General features: G+C 46.7%; 1 long non-coding RNA gene and 1 pseudogene across 1 annotated transcript; both read left to right on the top strand.

Annotated features, from left to right (window-relative positions):
- Positions 1 to 2,245: 2,245 nt before the first annotated feature.
- On the top strand, positions 2,246 to 6,435 carry LOC135256021 (dynein heavy chain-like; annotated as a pseudogene).
- A 21-nt stretch (positions 6,436 to 6,456) lies between these two features.
- On the top strand, positions 6,457 to 17,736 carry LOC135254412 (uncharacterized). Its single transcript, XR_010329872.1, has 5 exons — positions 6,457 to 7,115; positions 9,054 to 9,131; positions 14,583 to 14,727; positions 17,166 to 17,214; positions 17,510 to 17,736. It is a non-coding gene; the product is annotated as an uncharacterized LOC135254412 (long non-coding RNA).
- The last annotated feature ends 4,229 nt before the right edge of the window (positions 17,737 to 21,965 follow it).

Consider the following 21,965-nt stretch of genomic DNA (forward strand, 5'->3'; position numbering starts at 1 on the left):
AAAGAGATGAGGTTGAATTTTAAAATAAATCCCACTTCATTTTCTTTTTAATAAATCTCTCTCCGTTCCATCCCCTGCACGTAATGAATAGCCAGGCGCTGTTTAAGAGGCCTTTGGAAAGGTATGGCTTTGCGGAGTGGGACCCAGCTCATTATATACGCTCATATATAGTGTTTATACTGCAAGCCGCAGCTCCCAGAAGACGGCTCTATCTGAGGCATTCATATTACAGCAGCCGGTGACAAAGCTTAGCAGGAAACAATGACCGAGTATCCAGGTAAGACTCTCGTTCCAAGCGGTTCATTCTCACTGGAGCTGGGTCTTTCTGGCTGCACCAGTGCGTACTGTGAGTGGGACTGCTGATACAGTACCAAGGACTTCTCGTGGAGAAGGAGGAGGAGAAGGAGGAGGACAGGGGACCATTTCAGGACCATGGACAGAGGTGTGCCCGGACTGCAGGCTGGCACACACACCCTAGGCTGATTTAAACCCTGCTGTGGCTGATTGCCCCTGTAGGGCAGTCTCCTGTGCCCATGGAGAGAGCCTGGCATGGGTAGGTTGTGTGTTCGGCCCTTCTAATGACAGCGGTTTGGTTCTGACCAGCTTGCGATTGGGTCATTCCTTGGGCCCCCATTCTGGGTCAGTTTTATTTCGGTTTTGTTTCTTGTTGTTTTTGCAACCATCTTCGTTGTGCACTGGGCTCCATGTTTGCTGGTTCAGTTCCTCGGTGAGCTGGCGCCATTGTGCCCTTGAGTAAGGTCCTTCACACCTGCAGGGCTTCTGTGAATATCCACCTGTAAATCGATCGCATTTAAATTTAATACACGGTTCTCTGGCAAAGAGCATCTGCTAAATGCCTAAAATTGAAATTAAATTGTATCTGCAGATGTCAAATTTTAATAAAATGTCAAATTGTCGAAAGAATGACCTCGTTTCCTTGTACGTAGTCGTGTTAGGTGATGATAATACCGATGTATGAAGCATTCTTCTGATCGTGAACTCCAACAGCACCGAGTGACAAAGCTCTTAATAAAGCTTTATTCAGGGACTGCAGCCAAAAATGACCCCGACCGAGGATGGATTACATTAGAAAGGATTACAGAGCGCTACGTGATAGGACCACGCCATCAGCTGCTGCTGATTGGCTAACTGGATATGTTATGGGCCCAGAGTCTTTAATTTAACAGCCGTCATCTGGTGTGATGCACATCAAGGCCAGATAAAAAAACAGGCCGATGAGACATTTTCAGAACGCTTTTCAGAAGACATTTTGTTCAGTGTGTGAACTGCCGGGTGTTAGAATGTTTTGCTGACAGCTGTCTGACCTCGAGTCTGGGAGCTGAAGAAGAGGTGGACGCGCTCAGCCAGCTCATCGTCGCTATGGAAGCATCCGCTTAATTTGGGAACGGCTGTTTTGAAGAGGACAGAGCGGTCCTTATGCGGGAACATTCCAAGGTGACCTTTTTTCTCCCCACCAATCTCAGCGTGTCTGTTCTTGCCGGTTCGATTTGGAACGGGGTGTAACAAAATTACTATAAAATGTAGTTTTCATTTTCAGCTCTGGCCATATTTGACATTAAATTTCTCATTATAATGTGCAAGCCCCTTCACCCACTGTTCTGTGCATAACACTGGAAAAGTGAACTTGCGCTTTTTTTTTTTTGCATCGATGACAAATCCTGTGGACAGAAGCTCTGGTTTACAGACCAAGCTTTAGACTTTCTTGGAGCGATGTAACATTAGCTTCGCATTGTACAAATAAAGATGGATTTCCTACCGGAAGGCAAAAGCTGTCCGGATAATTGACAGTCACTGAGTGAGAGTCCTTTTCACATTTTTTTTTTCAAACTGTCAGCTGGCATAACTCTCTGGACTTAATGGTACCGCGTTATCTGTTGTGGGAGGGGGCAGGGAGGTTACAGTGAATATGCAAGAGGAGTTTTTCATTTTTATTTAGCCCGCGTACTCAAGATCAGAGCAGGATCTGGACATGCTGTGTGCTCATCACACCACTGGTTTACCCAGACTGTCTCTTCTAATTAGAAGAAGGCACACAGGGGCCAAATCAAAGGGTGACGGAGCTGAAGATCAGGCTTCTCGTTTTCTGAACACATCACGCGCAGCCTGTACAGCTTCAGACTGTGTGCGTGGACACAGTGGAAAGAGCGTTAGTGAGCATGTGCAGCACACTGCTGAACCTGACCGCTGCCTCGCAGCGTCTTTCTCTGAAGCTGGAGACGGAGAGATGTCAGAGGCCTTGGCGTGCCAGCCTGGGCGCTGCCAGTCTGCGTGGGCGACGTGGCACGGCAACCACAGCTCCCGGTACACCCCGTGCCACGCGAGCGGCCTGATATCCGTCTCACCGCGGAAACCATTTTCAACCGCTGAGCCTCTGTAGTTATTTCGTCATGGTAACAGAATAACAGACAGCAGGGGCCGACGCTGGACCGCGCGGTGTGCTTTTCGGGAGTCCCGCGCGGCTGAAGCGCTTTCCCACGCGACGGCGGTAATTCAGCCCCGGGCAGGGCCCCCCCACCCCCCATACCCCCCACCCCACCCCCACCCCAAAAGCCATCCGGCTGATTGCAGCCCCAAAGACTCATTTCCACCCGTTACTATAAGAGCGCATCATTAAGGAGCTCGCGCGGTGCTGTCGGCGTGTAGCCGTGAGCGGGCCGTTTGTTTCGCTGCTTTGACGCCCCCCCCCCTCCCCCACCCCCCCGTTTCCCGCTCAGAAGATTCCGCGGCGTGTGCCAGGCAGTCGGCTGGCGCTGTGACAGGTGAGAGCACCTGCGTCTGCTCCGGGTCTGAAACTTCATCTGCGTGTGGCCGGCCGGTGGCAGTGCCCTGCGATTCACCCGCGTGATGACATTACACACACGACACTGCGGAGCACAAGGAGGGACACACACACGCGTGATTACATTACACACACGACACTGCGGAGCACACGGAGGGACACACACACACGGAGGCACACACACACACGGAGGCACACACACACACGGAGGGACACACACACACGCGGAGGGACACACACGCGCGTTCTCTGTGTGTTTGGATTGGACGGCGGCTGGAGATTCGTGTTTTATTTTCAGTTTGGCGAACTCAGTCTGACCGCCAACATTACTGGCCTGCGGGTGATCTGATTTTCATCATTTCCTTGTTTTTTTTTTCTACTTAGTATCTTCGCCATTGTGTCTATATGTGTGTCTGTGTGTGTGTGTTTATGTGTGTTGGAGGCAGGAAGATATGTTGGTAAGTTCTCCAGTTTATGACATGCATGATGGATGTGCATTTTTACAAAATGGCGCATAACCATGAATTTTAACACTATTGAACACATTCATCTCTCCTTCGACAGTTTTTTTTTGACCTTGAATATTACAGATGGTGTTAGTTTTACTCCGTGTGAACAGCATCCAAAATTTCAAACCCAATTCCCAAACTGGGGTTCTGTGTGAAGCTACGCTACAGAAATAACCAATTTTCCATCCGTATGAATATACAGCGCACACATTTTTTTATATTTTAATTTAAATCGATAAATCACGAGTGAGTCTTTGGAGAGTTATGTCTGTAGTGACACCAGATGACAGGAAGTGAATACGATGTTTCCAGTCTTTATGGAGGCAGTTCCACTTTAAATTAGCCAGCCTGTCCCTCTGGGGCAGAGCACTAAACCAGCAGGGAGAGGAACTCCATGGCAGAGCAATCGCATCTACTGTACAGCCATAGATTTTTCTGTCACCAGACATATGAACTCACCGCCATTTTAAGTGTCCGCTCATGTTCCAAGTTTCTGCTTGTCTACTGTATATAAAAAAAAAAAAGAATAATCAAGTTTCGAAATGTGCAAACCCTATTTAGCATACCCTCAAAATCTTAATAATTTGGTACTCTTTGGTGCTGGCTAAAACATTAAAACTAGATCTGTCATTTAATTAATAAAACTTAATTTGAAAAAATCTAAATGTGTTAATGATAGTTTTTTTTTTAAAACAGAAAAAGGGACATTATGTTGTACAGAAATAGTGATTGGACAACTGCAAAGCGGCAGACTGCAGACAAGCCCCTTCCCCCCAAAAAGCATTCATTGTCCCTTCCCCCACCCACCCCACTCCCGGCCCACGGGCCAGTATGATGACTGCATTCCTCCGTATTGACAGATCATGGCAGGGAGCTCCAGCGCTGGAGAGCTTATTATGGGATGGCGAGCGGTGGCTGTTATCCTCGGCGGGAGAGCGGCGGGAGAGCGGCGGCAGCAGCGGCTCAGCGCAGGGCAGCTCTACGGTGGGGCGGGAGCGCCACCTGCAGTCTCACGAGCGCCTGTGGAACTATCGAGAGCGATCTGCTGCTGTCGTGCTTCCTCAGATAAAGAAGTCAGTTCCTTTCGCATCTCAAGAATGGGAAGGAGTTGGAACAGTCCTGCATGGCCTCCTCCACCTACCCCTCACTCCCTCTCACCCCCTCTCACTCCTCCTCCTCCTCCTTACTCCTCCTTCTCCCTTTCACTCCTCCTCTTCTTCCTTCCTCCTCCACCTCTGCCCTACTCCTCCTCCTTACTCCCCTTCACTCCTCCACCTCATCCTTCCTCCTGCTTTTCCTCCCTCCTCCTCCTCCTCCTCCTGTGCTGGCTGTTTCCCCTGAAAAATGCCCCAGCCCCGGCCGGGGAGCAGATGCAGTTGATGGGGTTGGAGAGGTGAGCAGGCGGTACGTGCAGCAGGGTTCTCTGCTGCACTGCAGTCCCTGCTTTTACCATTTAAAAAATGGACAGAAAGCAACAAGATTGCTGGTGTTTTTCATCCTGCCAAAAAAACATTTCTTTTCCTAGTAATTGCTTCAACAGGAACTCTTTCTCGCCAGGGGCAACGTATCCGATGCTGGAGAAACCCAGCAGCAACAAAACAAGAAAAAAAAGGTTAAATCGGGCATGTTGATGGCATGGAGGATCTGGAGTAGCTCTTAAAAAGGTTTTGACTTATTAACGAATAAGACAGCCACAAGGACAGGTGAGCATTATGAGAGAAATTCTACAAACAGCCTGCGAATGAAGAGGCACTTCCTGCTGGGTAACAAAGAAGGCTTTTCAGAGAGAAGCCCGCTCTGGTTATTCTGAATGGCTCGTGTGTTAGGCCTGTAATCCTGCTGAGTGTTTATCACACACACAGCACAATCCTTCATATCTGGGGCTGTGGGAACAGCCCGCATGGTATGTTCACCCTATAAACCGTGCGTACAGGATACATGTCTCTGAGCATGGGACACATGTCTCTGTGCATGGGATACAAGTCTCTGTGCATGGGATACAAGTCTCTGTGCATGGGATACAAGTCTCTGTGCATGGGATACAAGTCTCTGTGCATGGGATACAAGTCTCTGTGCATGGGATACAAGTCTCTGTGCATGGGAACAGTCTCTGTGCATGGGATACAAGTCTCTGTGCATGGGATACAAGTCTCTGTGCATGGGATACAAGTCTCTGTGCATGGGATACAAGTCTCTGTGCATGGGATACAAGTCTCTGTGCATGGGATACAAGTCTCTGTGCATGGGATACAAGTCTCTGTGCATGGGACACAAGTCTCTGTGCATGGGATACAAGTCTCTGTGCATGGGATACAAGTCTCTGTGCATGGGACACATGTCTCTGTGCATGGGATACAAGTCTCTGTGCATGGGATACAAGTCTCTGTGCATGGGATACAAGTCTCTGTGCATGGGATACATGTCTCTGTGCATGGGATACAAGTCTCTGTGCATGGGATACAAGTCTCTGTGCATGGGATACAAGTCTCTGTGCATGGGATACAAGTCTCTGTGCATGGGATACAAGTCTCTGTGCATGGGATACAAGTCTCTGTGCATGGGACACAAGTCTCTGTGCATGGGATACAAGTCTCTGTGCATGGGATACAAGTCTCTGTGCATGGGATACAAGTCTCTGTGCATGGGATACAAGTCTCTGTGCATGGGACACATGTCTCTGTGCATGGGATACAAGTCTCTGTGCATGGGATACAAGTCTCTGTGCATGGGACACAAGTCTCTGTGCATGGGATACAAGTCTCTGTGCAAAACGCAATCCCAGGGTCCATCCCAGACAGAAGTACATCTCGGGGAAGGATTACAGGCCTATTTTAAAGCACAATTCTTAACTTTCAAATGCACTTTACCTGTAAGTACCTTCTGCACTCATCTCTCAGACCTGCACTGTGTTTAAAAAAAATAATAATTATAAAATAAAAAAAGCGTTAACCAGTCGATGCTCGTGTGCGTGCATAAAAGAGAGCACATTAGAGGGGAGCTTCTTTTTCTCCGTTCCGATAACGAAGAGCATGAATATTCATGGCGGCGCGTAAGCGTGTTGACCTGGGAGCGGAGCGCTGTTCCTCTCCGGGACAGGAGGCCGCGTGGGCGGGCTCAGGGAGGTAACGCGGCCTGCGGCTCCTGCTGATTTATTGTTCTCTCCCAGCATGCCGAGCGCACGTTCCCCTTTCCGCTCGGCGCTATGAGTGACTGATTGCCCCCTGACGGTGAGAAATGTGTTGCCATCCGAAAACGAAATTCAAAGCAGCGGAAACGTCGCTCTCCGGAAAAAAAAAAAAAGAAAGAAAAATGTCACGCAATCAGAACTTAATTCACCTTTTGCATGAAGCTAAAAAAAACCTCAAAGAAAAGGGCGGCTGACTTCTTTAGAAGCGGACCACATTAAAGCTTCTGCTCAACCTCCTTTCCGTCCAAATTTCCAGAATTAATCCCAATAATTCCCTGGCCTTCATCGCATGTGCCATTTTCCCCTTTAAAGCAAACCCAGGTTTCTGAAGCCATACTGTAATCACGCACGTCAGACAATGATTCAGCCAAAAAAAAAAAAAAACATTTCATTGTGCCTGGAGTGGAGCGCGTCAGGCGGCCTCACCTTAAAGTTCAGCTGAGCCCAGTTTTCAATTTCGGATGTGGACAAAGAGGCCGTTGTGCACTCTGACGTCTGTCTGCTGGTGCTGGAGCCTCACAGCCCCCAACGCAGAGAGAAGCAAATTCAAAAAGTCACCGCACCTCCAGGCTGAGGTCTGTTAGCAGAACAAGGGGACACACATGGAAATTAGCAGAAGGTAAATTAATTCAGTACAGACATTAGGAATAATTTCTTTACACGGAGAGTAGTCAATGTGTAGAATAGGTCATGTAGTAGAGACTAGGCATGATGTGGTGTTAGACACTATGTAGTCTGTAGGTAATCAGATCACCAATTTAGTCAAGAAAATGGTGAGCATTGTTGGGCTGAATGGCCTGTTCTCATCATTATGCTATTTTATGTTATGTTATGCATCTGACAAATATGCAATATTATTTATTTATTTATTAAGGCATTGGATGATGATGATGATGATGATGATGATGAAGATTATGATGATGCCACTGTTATTATTATTGTTATTGTTGTTGTTGTTTGTTTCTACATGTTGTTTTCATTACATTAATCGATATTGATTTTTGTTGTTCTTTCATTCTCCATCTTGTACACAAAAATAAAACAATATGACTTGCAAATGGAAATTATAAAATGATTTGAAAAAAAAATCAATAATGATTAAATTTCAATCAAATTGCATTCATTCATGGGAATTTGATAGATGGTGCAAAGCAAGCATTGATAGACTCTTACCAGTCTTGTGTACAGACAATAGGAGTAGATAACTGGGTTGTTTTTGAATCTCTTGAACAGCTGTCTGGCTTCTCTTTTTAATGAGTCATCTTCTCTGCAGCTGCAGAAGTTTCCAAGAAGAAGATAATTTAATCTAATTTCTTGTGTTTCAGTGAATGACTTACTAATAGCTTTAAGTGTTTGTGTGTGTGTGTGTGTGTGTGTGTGTGTGTGTGTGTGTGTGTCACTGTTTTCTTTATTGCTGTTTTATTTACTGCTAAATGTCTCATTTCTGGGTTGCATGGACTGGACAGTATGTGTTAAAGACATTCCCCTTTACAGCAGTATGTGTTAAAGACATTCCCCTTTACAGCAGTATGTGTTAAAGACATTCCCCTTTACAGCAGTATGTGTTAAAGACATTCCCCTTTACAGCAGTATGTGTTAAAGATAGTCCCCTTTACAGCAGTATGTGTTAAAGACATTCCCCTTTACAGCAGTATGTGTTAAAGACATTCCCCTTTACAGCAGTATGTGTTAAAGACATTCCCCTTTACAGCAGTATGTGTTAAAGACATTCCCCTTTACAGCAGTATGTGTTAAAGACAGCTCCGTTTACAGCAGTATGTGTTAAAGACATTCCCCTTTACAGCAGTATGTGTTAAAGACAGCTCCGTTTACAGCAGTATGTGTTAAAGACATTCCCCTTTACAGCAGTATGTGTTAAAGACAGCTCCGTTTACAGCAGTATGTGTTAAAGACATTCCCCTTTACAGCAGTATGTGTTAAAGACATTCCCCTTTACAGCAGTATGTGTTAAAGATAGTCCCCTTTACAGCAGTATGTGTTAAGACATTCCCTTTACAGCAGTATGTGTTAAAGACATTCCCTTTACAGCAGTATGTGTTAAAGACATTCCCTTTACAGCAGTATGTGTTAAAGACAGCTCCGTTTACAGCAGTATGTGTTAAAGACATTCCCCTTTACAGCAGTATGTGTTAAAGACATTCCCCTTTACAGCAGTATGTGTTAAAGACATTCCCCTTTACAGCAGTATGTGTTAAAGACATTCCCCTTTACAGCAGTATGTGTTAAAGACATTCCCCTTTACAGCAGTATGTGTTAAAGACAGCTCCGTTTACAGCAGTATGTGTTAAAGACATTCCCCTTTACAGCAGTATGTGTTAAAGACATTCCCCTTTACAGCAGTATGTGTTAAAGACAGCTCCGTTTACAGCAGTATGTGTTAAAGACAGCTCTGTTTACAGCAGTATGTGTTAAAGACATTCCCCTGTACAGCAGTATGTGTTAAAGACATTCCCCTTTACAGCAGTATGTGTTAAAGACATTCCCCTTTACAGCAGTATGTGTTAAAGACAGTCTCAGATTTTTTCTCATTTTTCAGCTCACTCAAAAACAGCCTTATTCAGCCAAGCAGCCTTACTCCGCCAGACTCTGTGGAGGTGTTATATGGATGAATGAGGTGAGATTTTCACAGATATCATAAACCCAGGCTTTGAGATATCCACGAGAACGGTCTATACGTTATAATAAGAATGCACAGACAGTTCTTTGAGAGTTTGTGGTATTTAAGTTGGTCACTGTACTGTTTTGCCCACGGCCATATCATCTAAGCGATATAAGCCAGCTTTGCTAGTTTAGGTGTGCTCACTGAGGTTAAAGCTGTAAACCCACCCTACAGTCACGGAGGCAGAGATAAACAGCTGGAGCTGTATCTGTATAATGCAGGGATGTGCTTTCACTCGCATCCAATTTAGACAGTGTGCTTAATGTTCAGGTATATCACTTTTTTCAGAATATCACTATATAGATGTATAAAACAGTCTGGAAAACTGATGATGATGATGATGATGATGATGGAGTTGAGGGCTTTTAACATGAACTGAAAAAAATGATCTCTTAGCTACTGTGTAATGTAATGTAATGTACTGTTGACAAGATTACAGATGATTATATGCTCTATGTACACCAAAAAATCTAGAAAATGCACACACTCACTCATGCACACACACACGTGCACACACACACACACACCCACTCACACACGCACACACACATGCACACACTCACACATGCATACACACACGCACATGCACGCACATGCACACGCACACGCACACGCACACACACACACAGTCTTGTTCCCCCAAAGGGTTAAATGCAAGAAACATGAAAATGAAAATCAAATCTCGCACTTTTATTCAGCCGAAGCTGAAAGTCCTTCAACCCGCCGCGCTCAATAGCTCACGGGCCAGCTCCACTGCGGAAAGATGAATGTCGCTTTGGCAACTGGTCTATCGGTAAAAGCAGAGCGAAAAATAAAAAGAAAAAAAGAAAACAACGGCTTGACTTGCCCCTGACCCTTCCATCCACAGCGATCGATCTCTTAATATTTCACTCTTTCAGAAGCCCTGAGCGGCTGACTAATTACACGGGGTTTCATCAAGTGCTCGCGCAAAAGCCCGCAGCCAATAGCGGCTGACCGAGTCAGGGCGTAGAGCAGGAAGCTGAACAGCGGCGCTAGCGCCTAGCGTAGCATGCTAGGGGTGCATCTGAATTCAGCAGTGAACCCACCGCATGTCTTACTCCAGCACACCACATCTCTGCGCGCCAGAGAAGCCAGCCGTAGCAGGTATCCACTAAGTGGACTCAATCGTGGGTGATAGATTACCTCGAGCCTCATTCATTGGAGCAGGTCCTTCTACTTTTCCACACAGAGAGGAAGTCAGCACGGTCGCTGCTTTTAAATAGCACTCCAACACACAAGCCTTTGTACAGAGCTTTTAGGGTGCAGGCTTTCCGTTACCCAACGCGTTAAAAAAAGTTGTAGTTTTTTGTTTTGTTTTGTTTTGAACTGGGGGCTTATAGTGATGCAAAAAAGATGCCAGTTTTTACTCTTAATGACTTAATTAGACTAATAATTTATTTGATACGACAGCTTTGATAAAGTCAGGAGCAATAGCTTCAGGCTGAGCATGTATCCTTAAGGGAGAGGTTTGTCGATGGCTCAATATGAGTTATCATTGGTGCATACAGCCGTTTAGAAAATTAAGTTGAGATTGGCTGGATTAAAATCCTAAATACTATCCAATCATCCAAGACTAAATTGTGCACCACTGATCCATTCTGTAAAATATAGCATGCAAGACTAAAGCTCCTGTAAATGAGTAAATATCTGTACATTTCCCTTCCTGTGCTGCACATCTTCTGTTGCATTCCCAAAGCAGTAAAATCCCTCAGCATCCCCAGCGTTTGTGCTGCTCTCTGCACTATCCGTCATCCACTTTTCCTCTCCTCTGTAATTTCACTTTGCTCCACCCACTTCACTTTTTTCCCCCTCGTTCATCCACCCACACGCTCTTAGCTCTGCGGTGGAAAAATGTGCTTAGAAAAGGCCCTCATTCATCAAACCATCACAGACGTGTTCGACGTGTGTACAACCATGTCCGACAAGAAAATACACAGATTCATCAAGCTCTGAGTGTGGCCAGTTTGAGCATAGTGCATGCATAAGCTCAATTAAAAGTGCATGCATATTTTTCTTTTTCTTTTTTGAACTGCCATAATAAAATGTCTATATTCAGTGCGTATGCTCATTACGATGGTATATGTTCATTGGACCGAAATATTTTGCCCGTTCAGATGAAGAAGTATACACTCATTTTTTACTTTTAAATAACAGCCTACATGCTTTGTCAGCTTTTGAAAAAAGAGTGGAATATATCGGAAGTCCCTGAACTTTTCAAATGTGTACATTTGTATGTGTAATAACATTTTTTCAAGTGTGGTAAAAAATATACATGTGTGTGTGTGTGTGTGTGTGTATGTGCGTGTGGTAGAATAGAATAGAACAAATAGAGTAGAGTAGAATAAGCTTATGATGAAAACACACGTCAGGGTGCTCTAGCCCTCTTGCTGCTGGGTGACTAGGAGCTGCGTTGTTACAGAGATGTTGGCAGGTGGCGTTCTGACTGACAGGGACAATGATCGCTCCGTTTGAAAGGGTTTTATACCAGTTTCCGGGCCCTTTCGGATATGAGAGAGGGTTAAGTGGGTTTGCCCCCCTGCACAGACCAGCCAATTACAATTTCGCATTGTGTGATATATAGCCACTTTTTTCAAGTGCGTAGAAATCCATGTATTACAAATGGTTGTTGATTTTGCCAAATGAAAGCCAGTAGCATTCTGTCTGGTTCTTGGAGAGTCTCAAGGTGCGCAGGTTCCGCTGCTGATCGGTCCTTAAATAACTGGTTTAGATCTCAGAACCCAGCCGAGGGGAGCTAAGTGCGTAATAAACTGCTTTAATTGACCTGTTAAATACTGAGTAACAGCAAAAGGCAGCACGCTCCATAGCTCTGCTTTTCCTGTGCCAGGGATGGGTAGCGCTGACACAGAGAATGTCTTTCCCCCAGTTTAGAAACCGCACTTTCCCCCAGTTTAAAAATGGCACTCTCCCCCAGTTTAAAAATGGCACTCTCCCCCAGTTTAAAAACGGCACTCTCCCCCAGTTTAAAAACGGCACTTCTCCCCCAGTTTAGAAACCGCAATCTCCCCCAGTTTAAAAACAGCACTTTCCCCCAGTTTAAAAACTGCACTCTCCTCTAACAGTCACGCGGTAGGAATTCCTGCCGCCGCTTAGCCAGCCAGCGCTCCTGCTCAAAACGGGGGAAGATATAGGCTTGTAAAAATAGCGCGGGCCAAACACTTTGTTACATGGCAACCTGACGACTATCCACGCATCTGACCACTAACATACACGCGCACTGCAGGTGACTAATGTACACGCGCTCTACAGGTTGCTAACATACACGCGCACTGCAGGTGACTAATGTACACGCGCTCTACAGGTTGCTAACATACACGCGCACTGCAGGTGACTAATGTACACACGCTCTACAGGTTGCTAACATACACACGCACTGCAGGTTGCTAACATACACGCGCACTGCAGGTGACTAATGTACACGCGCTCTACAGGTTGCTAACATACACGCGCACTGCAGGTGACTAATGTACACACGCTCTACAGGTGACTAATGTACACGCGCTCTACAGGTTGCTAACATACACGCGCACTGCAGGTGACTAATGTACACACGCTCTACAGGTGACTAATGTACACGCGCTCTACAGGTTGCTAACATACACACGCACTGCAGGTTGCTAACATACACACGCACTGCAGGTGACTAATGTACACACGCTCTACAGGTTGCTAACATACACACGCACTGCAGGTGACTAATGTACACACGCACTACAGGTTGCTAACATACACACGCACTGCAGGTGACTAATGTACACACGCTCTACAGGTTGCTAACATACACACACACTGCAGGTGACTAATGTACACACGCTCTACAGGTGACTAATGTACACGCGCACTACAGCGACCAGAGGCTTCAAACACATTTTTTCTTTTTTCTCTTTCTTTTGTGTGTTAGCGGGGACCTGCGCACCCCACACAGCTGAGAGAATGCCCTCAATGATGCCGCCGTCCGGCTGTTAATTTGGACGACCCGCTGGAGGCGCCGCCCACGCTCCTCTGATGGTACGGTCAGACGTGTTCCCGAGGCGGCCTGCTACACGATAGCAGCGATAATAATAACGGCGGTCATAACAGCAGCACACCGGCCGCAGCAGGGCCTCCGCTCCAGAGCTGCGATTACAAGCTCTGCTCCTCGCTGGGGCTGCTTGCCCTGTTTCCCGCCTTTTTTAAAAACCCCTCGGCCATCTAGCAGCCCCCGTGTCCCTCGTGGTTCGGGGGCACCGGCCCAAACGACGACGGACTGTCGACTAAACCGTGTCGGTCTTAACCTGGGACCAGCAGTGGAATATGCGGCTCCTGAGATTAAGACCAGGGACTCATGTCCCCTACAGAACGGAATTGGCCGGTCTCGGGAGGTCAAAGGTCGGACACCAGGGGCTTTATTTCCTCTGGCACACACCTTGTGCTGGTTTCGTCTAACACCCTCCTGCAATATACCGACAGCAGTAAGAGAAACAGCAACAAACAGGTAAAGCTGCAAGTCCTGAGACATCTACCGCTTGTTAATATTCACAGCTCTCGCAGTTCACTGCAAAACTTAAAATTCAACACGAAGGTGAGTGGGCGGTGTGAGGCGCATCCGTGAATCTTACGTTTACTTCCCCATGATTTCTGGGAAATGGAACAGATTAATACCACAGAGTCCCATCGAGAGTCACAAGCTCTACAAAACTGTAATTCACCAAAAATCTTTTAAACATGAAATCTTTTAAACTCTCAAACTGCAGGCTTGGCTGGCAAATAGTTTTGTCCTTAACAAGACAATGTTCTTAAGTCCACTGATGGACGAGGGCATACCGTAGCTTTCCACAATTTATCAGAGATGCTCTGAAAGCAACTTGCAAAATACTTCAGAAACAAACTCTATAAACAAAACCAAATTTAGATGTCGGGTTTCAATGACAGAATTGATAGGCACACTTCATAACATGTTTACGTGTTCTTTAAACTTTTTGATTCTTAGTCTCAGCATTTGGAACATCTGACAGTGTTCATATCTGACTGTAATTGTGATCGTGATTGTGTCTAATTCTGTTTGATTGTGTTTGCAGTCTGTTTCAAAATGATCTAACTTCTTCAGCAAGTTCTTTAAACTTCGTAGAAGTAGGTTCACAGCAACTTCACTCCTTCAACTTTTCGATGTACCTGTCAACTTTTCTCTGTGCGTCTCCACTTTCCCACTGGTGTGATAAATTAGGCTCCTGCCGCACATTGATTAATCCGGGCCACGCAAGTTTTGCACCTGGTTATTCAAAAAAAATGAAAAAGAATAAGCAGCAGGTCGGACTCGGGCGTGTCGACACGGGGGAACCGAACGACTCTGCGAGATGACTGATGCCCTGCTGTGCCTGTCACCCCCAGATCTGCCACCCTGACTGCGCCAACCCCGTGCCAACCTCCATCAAACCCGACGGGTTACCTCGCTACCCGCGCCCAGCGCATCACCTGACACCGCCGTCCCCGCGAGGCACAGATTTAATCTGCCAAGCAATTTTCTGAAATCCACGTGAGTCAGGCAGAGACCGGGGCGGGGGGGGCGGTGGGGGGGGGGGGGGCGGTGACTGCCACGATGAAAAGTGCTTAATTGCAGCATATCAGCCCCCAATCAATAAATCTCACATCGATATTTCCCTAAGCCTTTAAAACCATTCTTTCCATTCTCAGTATTCTTCGCACAAAATATATCTGTATATTTCCATAAGCTTAGCTGTACACAGCAAATCCCCAAGTTGCCTAAGGGTTTACCTTCCTGAAATAATAATTGTTTGATGATAAACACAGTGCTGCATGTATAGACACAAAGCAAAAGTAAAAGTATAATTGCTGTACAAGGAGTTTGTAAGAAAAAGTGTTCATTTCATTTCCAAGTACAAATGCTGATTGAAAGCAGTGACTTTATAGCTCCATTTAAACATGCATCATCTAATAGGGGCCAAAGAGCCGGTATAATTTATGCAGAGTGCTGTAGAGGTCTTGCGTGTGAGCGATGGGGGCGACTATTTAAAGATAAGGAACCGCAAATCCTTCAGTGGTCACGGCACAGTGATACTGCTGACAGAAGGAAGAGCACAGGTTATCCGGAGTGCGCGAATGTAAATGGCAGTAGCCAAACCAACATGTAACACGGGCTTGTAAGATGTAGTTCCAAATATGGCGGCAGCGAACTGAAAGGTCGGCGGGCGCAGTTACAGGCTCTTCTTGTTCGCTAAATCTTTGCTTTTTCCTTTATTTTTTTCGGGGGGACAGAGTCGCCGAAGCGTGGGGCTCCTGCGCTCCTCCCAGGTGTACCCCTGTAAATTCGCTTCAGTCCCGGGGGACCGTTCAGCCGAGCGGTTTTTAATCACCTGGTACCGCGGCAGGACGGGCAGGACGGGTCCCGAGTCACATGACAAAGAGGCGTCGCGACGCTAATCAAAAACCAGATCTGATCGCGGGGTACGCAAACGCCCCCTTTCTCAAACCCGCGCCCCCACGTTCGGAACGAGGAAGGCGCACGTCAGCCGAATGCTGTTTTTGAGAAGGGCAGAAGGCATTGAGCCCGGGCCAGGGCCGCAACACACAACAGAGTCACATGTGAGGGGACAGACCTGCTCAAAATGGCGGACGGAGGGGCGCTGAGGCCAGGCGGCGGACGGGGGGGGCGCTGATGGTCACCGGCGCCGGAAGCCACGGCTCTCCAAAAACCAAGAGGATTCTGGGCACACCGGGAAGCTTGGCTGGAGCTCATTAAGAGATCCCTGCAACCAGAGAATAAGCAGTCAGGTCACCTGGTGGTTAATGCTCTTCACAACAACAGCCAGAGAATCAGGGGGCGAGGGGGGAATCACAGCTTAATTTGTTTTACCAATTTCTCTTTTCTTTTTATCAGGGAACTCCATATCTATAGAGGTAAGACGCGGGTATTTTGGCTGTTTCAACATCTTTATAAGGGAAAGTAAATTTGATTTAAAGTTTAATATGAAAAAATAACTCACGTTATGCGGTTCTGTCCACCGGGGAATTAAGACTAATTTAGTATTTTAATTTTGCTGATCAAAGACAATTTGCATCAAACAAAGGAAGCAGAAGAGGGGAAGTTATTGTAATGTATTATGCAGGAGCCACAAGCCGCAGTCCTCACCATTTATTACCTCATCAACACAGAGCAGCCCGGGGAGGCTGGCTACCGAGCCGACAGCACGCGTCTCTGTCACACCGTTATTAAAATATAGTGTTTCAGAATAAAGCAGGAAAATAAATATCAGCGGGGACTAAACCATGCAGGATCATGTTTATGCTTTGGCACAGTACAGCTGTATAGCTATAATAGCCATGAATTTGTGCAGAAGGTTTACTTCAATTGATTTTTTATTTTAGGATTGAGAACAGTCATCTATAGTCAGATATGAGGAATCCATACCGTGAGCTTCTGGCGGTCACGCCAAGGTGTGGTTTCACCTCCGACAGGTGATCACGGTGAGCCTGACCCCTGACAGATTCCTCTCGCATGGCTGTTGGGGGTGAGAGGGAATCAGTCAGGAGTCATGGGGGCTCTGTGATAGAGGAATACTAATTTCACCCAAACCAATCTCTGATTGCCACGATGACAATCCCATGCTTGTTATGATAAAGCAACCAGACGATTTGATGATAACATGCCAATATAAAAGGCTGGAGGATCTGCAAAGTTCCTATACAGGGCCTATATCCACGATTCAACAGGGATATTATTATGCTCAATGCAAGGCCCTTGCAAATTGAACTTGCGAATTGATTTTTTTTTGTTTTGTTAATACATTTATATTATTTAGACTCTACAATTGTTTCACCCAGATAAGACATTATCAGTGTCCTCCAACAAAAGGTTCAGACAAACCTATAAACTGAACATCGTGGCCACAGATGTGGAGTTCTGATTGGTGGAGGGAAGAACAGAAATCAGGAATTCTGTTCCCTTGTGCTCAGTTACAGGGGGAACGTCGATCCCACATGCAGAGACCGGGCAAAGCTACAGGTGGGAATTTGTCAGATGTTGTTATCCACAGTGATTTACTGATTTTTATTTTTTTTAAGTCACAAAGCATTTATTAAACAGCTGGATATTTACTGAAGCAATTGAGGTTAAGTACTTTGCCAGAGGCTACAATGGCAGAACCTCATCTGAGAATTGGCCCTTAAATCTTATATAACGTCAGTATAACCCCCTCTATAACCCCAGTTCCCTAGCCACTATACCACACTGCCACTCTGTCCACCCTATTTTTGGCAAACATGAGACTACTGCCATGTTTATTTCTTCTTTTTTTCAGTACTTATAGGGTGACTTCCTGCCTCCCTCTCAATGCATGCTGGGATAGGCTCCAGCACCCCCCCACGACCCTGACCAGGATGAGCGGGTAGATGGATGGATTTCCGGTTTGTGCGGTTGCTATGGAAACGCATTCTCTGTCAACACCCGACTGCTCACCGCCGATGTCACTCGATTTGAGCCCAAAGGAAATGCAGCACGGCTGCCCAATGCAAGGCACCGGCGTGCGCAGGTTTTCATTTTTACCATAAATACAACAGCCACTTAGACCAAAGTTAACGGCGAAATCACCTGCTTTAATTGATCAATTAAGTGCAGAGTGAGAATAAGATCCAGCAGACCCTGCGGCTCTCCGGGACCTGGGCTGGTCACCTTGGGTTAGCACAACCTGAATGCTTTTTGTTGGAAGTAGGCTGACCCAGCCTCATAAAACAGGGAGAAGCCCTTTCTGCTTTGAGTAAGAACAGCGAGAAGCAGTACTGTTAGCCAAAACAAATGTTGGCCGTCCGCATGAAATAACCGATTCAGAAGTACTGTATGGCTGCATACGTTCCGATGGCACAACACAGCACACGCATCACTGGCTTGTGTACTGGAACCAGAACCACTCTGATGGAGTGCGGAGGTCTCTCCCACATTAGCACTGATGCGCTGGTGCTTCATCATACTGCAGGCCTTGCAGCCGAGGCTCCAAAACAAGTGACTTGACTCCCATGGCAAAAAAAAAATAAAAAATGAGTTGACCACACAGGCTACAGTAGGACCCTGAAGCATAAATCATCGCTACAGCAAAGCAACATATGTTTGTGAAATCATGAGCCATGTGGCGCGGTAATTCTTTTCCTGCTTTTACAAGGTGTCTGGGAAAACAGGCCCTGGGGAATTCTGGGGGGGGGGAGGGGGGGGGAACTGAAATAACAAGAAGAAGAAAAAAAGAACCTTGGCTTTGCGCCACGTCTCCTGTCTGCAGCCTTGAGGAAACTGGTGCTCTGAACAGAATCGGGCTTTTATACCCAGAGGTGAGGGCCATCTTTCTTTCACTTCCTGTGCAAAATTAACACTTTTTTTCCCCCCCACAATTCTGTGAAACCGGTTTGGGCGCACGGGGAGAAGCCTTTCCGGGAACCTGCCGGAAACGGTGAACGTGAGAACGTGTGCTCTGCTGTCACAGAAAGTGAAATACCGATGAGTGCAGTGACTTATCTAAACAGAAGAGGAAAAAAATGCATGTGCAAATTTGTTCGACCTGATTTCCAAGCCTAGGAAAGCAAATTATACCGCAAGCAAATCACCATGACGACCATAAACGTCAACAGAACTGACAGGTCCGACGCAGACGCGTTTCCAGCGTGGCCTCGACAACAAGCGAGCAAAACGGGATATTAGCACACAAATCCTGAAAGAGCAGCGATCCGATCGATAAACAGCAATGGAGCTGGAGCTGTTCTGTTCCCGCAGTCCATCTGAACAATCTGCGTGCAAACAAACCACCGGCAAAACCTATTATTTATCTCCCAGATGAACAAAATGCTTTTATTATTGTTATTAATGATCAATTGTCTTGCTGTGCTTTGTTACTGGTGTGGTATTGTGATGCCTGCAGTTTGTTGAATAAAGTATCGTTTTTAATGATTTTTTTTTCCAGAATTACTCTATAGCTCATTTGAAAAAACATCTAATTGCGTTTGACATGCCAGGAGTTTCACATTTAAAAGCCTGAATTTGATTTGGCCGACTGTTCAATCCTGTGCAAAGCACTTCCTCCAGGGGAAACACAGCACGTATTCTCAAGGATAGTAAAATAGTGCTGGCAAAATAAACGCAATTCATGAAGCTGCACCTGCAGACGGAGTTAGCATGGACGCACTTTACTGTCCATCTGTCTCTCCGGATAAAACACTATTATTGAGCTGTTTTACAGTTAATGCTGTATGTTTCTCTCAGTTACAGCAGAACCCCATTACTTTGAGGTGAAAGTAACTCCAAATTTACACTCTGCAAAGTCCACAATGACCCACATACTACATTCAGCTGCATTAGGGGAAGGGGTGGGGGTGAGGGAGAGAGGCAGAGAGAGAGAGAAAGAAAAAAAAGAGAAAGAGAGAGAGACTATAGTACATTAAAAAAATACAAAGACCCCACACACACACACACACACACACACATACACGCACACATACACCAGACACACACACACACACACACATTCACCGTGCACATTTTCACCAATTCTGTTTTTAATAAAGCACCGTACAGTCATTGCTGTGTGAGCCAGGGAGCCGCTCAGGTGAGGCTTAGCTGTTCTGCAACATTAACCCCTTTGGCGTATGCGTCACGGCCCGTTTGGAGAGGAACTGAAATCTCACGTGCCTGAGAGCGGCTGAGCTCTCCCCCCTGCAGCACCGGCGAGGACGGGGACCTCATCTCTGCGGAAATAAGAACTGGAGAAGCACGCTTCTGCTCAAATAACAGTTTTATTATTGTTTTTAATTATTTCAGTCCAATGTGACCTTCAAGTAAAAACGTGAGATGAAAGGCACAGTGACTTGCATTTTTATTATCTCCCCCCCCTCCGTATTTCATTCTGATATAGCGAACTGCAGGAAGCCGCGAGCGCTGCCGCGGCAGGCAGGCAGACGCCGGGCTTCGGCCTGGATCTGCCGGCGGTGGAGAGAGGAAGTAAGGGGGCCGGGGAGGAGCGCGGAGTGATTCTGGGTTATTTATGAGCTCGTTACTCATGCCATTTGTTTCTTTGCCTGATAAAAAGGAATGTTTCAGAACCACATAAACATGAAATATCATGTCACAGTCAGCCAGTCCCTCAGTAGATTAATTAATCGAAGTGAGAGGTGTAATAAAATCCCATTATTAGACGCGGGAAAGTAGGGCAATCGAAGCGAGGGGGGGGAGGGATCTGGTGTTATTGACATGCTATTCATCTTCACTTTCTCAGCTAGTTGAACGCCAACCCCCCCTGACCCCCCCTCCCAAAAGACACACGAGTGTGTACTGAAGGAAATGGCTCAAGGAGGCCACAGATTCTATTGCCCCCATCCATAGAACCAAAAAATACAAACAAAATTAAAGCAGGCTTTCCAGGAGGAAACAGGACCCCCCCCCCCCCCCCCCCACCCACATGAGCAGCCAGTGCTGCTGTTCATTTTCAGAGCTCTGAGTGAATGTGCTGGCATTGCCCACAGCTCACTCCTGGGCTTCTTCTGGGATTATCAATCCACGGCTTTGAAAGACGGCCAAGAGCGCTTGTCACAGACCGAAACAGGAACAGAGCGGTTTCTGCGTCGCTGTTTTGGTATTCCAGCAAGGGCAGTGCAACAGAAAGGGAAATCAAGAAAATAAATAAAGAAAGGAATAAATCTGTCTCTGTTTTTACATCAAGAACATTCATTCGGAAAGCTTAATGTTCCAGCATCTGCTATTTTGACAAACCTGCTAGACGATAATTACTTTGAACTGCCTGGTTCTTTTTTTTTTTTTTTTAGAAAAATATCATCGCTTCCATTTACCGCAATTTGGAGCTGCGTGGGAAATTAGAGAAATGAGGACGCACGTTCCCCCAGCCGTGCGAAAACGTGTCCGATTTTCGGATCTTGGAGTGATGCCAGCGCTAGGCAACAGACTCTTCTGTGTTTGATATGGCCTTTATTTCCGCAGTCTATGCCAAGGCCCTGGGGTGCCACGGGAACCAAACCCCCCCCCCCCCATGACACCCCAGAACGCGGCCAAATCTACCTTAAACCACTTCCAACCAGGTAGCGCAGCGTGGGCGGCTACGCAGGAGGTTTCGGGGACCAGGCAGACCCCCACGCAGGAGGTTTCGGGACAGGCAGATCCCCAGCGCCCAAGGAGTTTGCGGACCAGTGCAGACCTCCACGCAGGAGTGTTTCGGGACCAGGCAGACCCACAACGCGGGAGGTTTCGAGCAGGCAGACCCCCACGCAGGATGGTTTCGGGGAGCAGGCAGACCCACGCGGAGGTTTCGGGACCAGGCAGACCCCCACGCAGGAGGTTTCGGGGACCAGGCAGACCCCCACGCAGGAGGTTTCGGGGACCAGGCAGACCCCCACGCAGGAGGTTTCGGGGACCAGGCAGACCCCCACGCAGGAGGTTTCGGGGACCAGGCAGACCCCCACGCAGGAGGTTTCGGGGAGCAGGCAGATCCCCACGCGCGCCCATACAAACCCGCGTAACTTTGCATAATAATAAAACCCAAGATCCCTCTGATCCTCCAATTAATTAAGCTGCTGCCCTGGGCCCTGTGTTTATAACCGAACAGATTTCTTTGCGAGTAAACGAGCGTAATTCAGTCAGTTCAACTTCAGCTTCAGTGACAGTATGTTTTACCAGTGGGTGAAAGTATCCACGCGTACTTATCTGCCGTGACCGTGTGTTTGAGTCAAACGCTGCTCATAAACGAATTCACGCTGGACTCCACAGAT

The sequence above is a fragment of the Anguilla rostrata genome, chromosome 5 (genome assembly GCF_018555375.3).
Source record: "Anguilla rostrata isolate EN2019 chromosome 5, ASM1855537v3, whole genome shotgun sequence".
In the NCBI taxonomy this organism is placed as follows: Eukaryota; Metazoa; Chordata; class Actinopteri; order Anguilliformes; family Anguillidae; genus Anguilla; species Anguilla rostrata.